The sequence below is a fragment of the Pinus tabuliformis genome, chromosome 8, assembly GCF_031772625.1.
Source record: "Pinus tabuliformis cultivar Carrire ecotype Pingquan chromosome 8, CPIR1, whole genome shotgun sequence".
NCBI lineage: Eukaryota > Viridiplantae > Streptophyta > Pinopsida > Pinales > Pinaceae > Pinus > Pinus tabuliformis.
This window is the reverse complement of record NC_142294.1, coordinates 124,409,294-124,412,160: the sequence shown is the minus strand read 5'-3', so window position 1 is coordinate 124,412,160 and position 2,867 is coordinate 124,409,294.

The window sequence follows — 2,867 nt, the reverse complement described above, 5'->3', positions numbered from 1 at the left end:
AGTAGTACTGACACAGGCTGGCGTAGAAAACTTGGACCATCCTATAACATTCACAAGTAGAAGGTTATTTGAGGTAGAGAAGAACTATTCCACCATCGAGCGTGAAGGGTTAGCCATGGTATACACGCTCCAGAAGTTTAGACACTATTTGTTGGGTGGCCATTTTAAGATGTATACGAATCATTCTGCGTTGAAATACCTGGTCAATAAGCCTGTGTTGGGGGGGAGAATCTACAGGTGGTTGTTATTATTCAGGCGTATGATTTTGAAGTTATTGTAAAGCCTAGATGACTGAAAACCGGACCAGACCATCTGTATCGCATCGAAACAAGCGAATAGCCCACTAATTTGGAGGAATTATTTCCTGACGTGCAGCTATTTGCGGTGCACATCGCGGATGGTCATTTTGAAGATATCATACACTTCCTAACAATAGGAACTACCCTAGAAGGATACACCATCCAGCAGAAGAAGGAGTTAGTGGTGCATGTGGTAGACTTTTCCGTCATTGCTAGGCATATGTACAAAACGGGGTCTGATGAGATATTGCCATGATATGTACCAGAGTTTGAAAGAAGCAGTATCTTCATGGATGCTCGTGGGGGCACCTAGAGAGAACATTATGGATGGAGAGCGACCACACAAAATATTCTATGCGCAAGGTTGTGGTGGCCAACCCTCCATGATGATCAAAAGCGTACTACAAAGCGTGTGATGTATGTCAAAGGACTGACAGGCCATCGCGAAGGGATGAGCTGCCTCTGAATCCACATATGACATTACAACCCTTTGAAAAATGGGTGATAGATTTTGTGGAATCCATTCAGCCCCAAAGGAAGAAGACGGGAGCGAGTTACATTATCACCACGACAAAATATTTGACACGATGGGTGGAGGCACAGCCTATAAAGGATTTTACAAGCGCAACTGCTGCGAAGTTCCTCCTCGAATATGTACTGATGCGATTTGGGTGTCCAAATATTTTTATGAGCGATTGCAGTATGCACTTTCGGAATGAGACGATCAACACATTGATGGAGGAATTCCAAGTATATCACTAGAATGGCACGCCTTATCACCCGCAGGCTAACGGGATAGTGGAAGCATTCATTAAAGTACTAGAGAATGCACTAACCAAGGTTTGAAACGCTTAACAAAGTGATTGGGACCTGCGCATACCCGCAGTACTATGGGCCTATCGGACGACATGCAAGAAGTTGACTAGACAAATTCCCTTTAGACTTGTATATGCTATTGAAGTGGTGATGGAATACTTTGTGCTTAGTCTGTGCATAGTAGGACTCATTGATATGATGGATCGTGGAGCCCTGGAAGAGAGTCTCGCGAAGCAGACTGAGCTTGAGGAGGAAATATTTCTAGCTCGATTCCACCAACAGATCCAAAAGCAACACGAAAAAGTATGGCATGATCAACACATTAAGTTGTGGACCTTTAAGGCAAAAGACCTGGTTTTGTTATATGACAACAAGTTTGATAAATTTCTAGGGAAATTTAAAATGCACTGGTTGGGGCCCTATGTCATTAAGGAGATTACTGATGAAGGAGCAGTTCAGTTGGTCAAATTGACTGGAGATCCCTTCCTAGGAAAGGTGAATGGCAGTCGATTGAAGCCATACACCGGTGGTCTGTCCATGTGACTATATGAAGGTCGCATAGTCTTAGTGCTCTAGGCAGCTGAAAGGAGGTGCGGGACTATAAACTACAATGCCCGGGTTGGGGAGCTGCGAGATTGGAGGATTATGCGAAGCATGGAAGTGTCACAGGGTTCATGGTAGCATGAAGGGAGCTGCACTACCCAAGAAGAAATTGCGTAGGTTGGATGGAAAGTGACCGTTAAAGTCACTGATCATGATTTGACGATATAAATGCGGCCAAATGGAGTGGGTGACCGACATTTAAGATGGAACTTATGGGCCAGATCCTTGAAAATATGCCACCAATTAGGAATTAATGAAGCGAATGTGGTGGGAATGGTCGGATTGGAATTGAAAATACCCTATAAATTACAGGTGGCTACCCAGTGAAAAATACTTGGCATTTTGAGCATTGAGTTGTTGAGCTCTTAGGCACACATGAACCGAGAATTCTCTGAGGCTCTGATAGTGAGTCCAGCATTTGTGAACTTAGCAGAGACGTCGCGAGCACTATTGGAAAGTGTTATGTTGACACCTGCAATAGATATAGATACCAAAAAAGTGACAACAAAAGATTTAGTGTCAGAAATTGTTATGGAGGCCAAAGAAGCTACTCTAGAAGTTGTCGAAGTATTAGCAGAAGTCCCCAAATCACCAAGGATGCCAAGACCAAAGTCCACCCCAACCAAGAAAAGTGTGAAGGATAAGAAGGGCAAGAATCCACAATACCAGCACGTGCATCACCAAGAATAAACCCACCAAAAGATAGGCCCACTGCACAGGAGAAGGGAAAAGCCATCAATCTGGATCCGGAGGAGGAAGAAATCGAAGACATCACGATGGATGATGAAGATGTGGGGATAGACGTGGAAGAAGTTGAAGCCCAAGGTGCTAACCCTATCACTCGGTTGCCTGAGTACGTCCCTCCGCGCAAGGGCAAGGCCAAGGTACCAAATGATATTAACGAGAGCAAGGTCCCCTTGCAAAAACTTCTGCTGCCGAATGAGATTGTTTTTGAAGGACTACACTTGGCACAGGTTCCCCCTATTAAAACTTGAAGACTAGGACTTGGATGACCACGAGAAGTTCCCACACTTGGTGATCGAGCAGCTGATGCGCCGCATTATCGATACAACCATCGGAATGACTGCATTGGAGCCGTGGAGGTGGCTTAGAGGAGTAGACAAGGCAGGTCTACTCAACATGTTATAG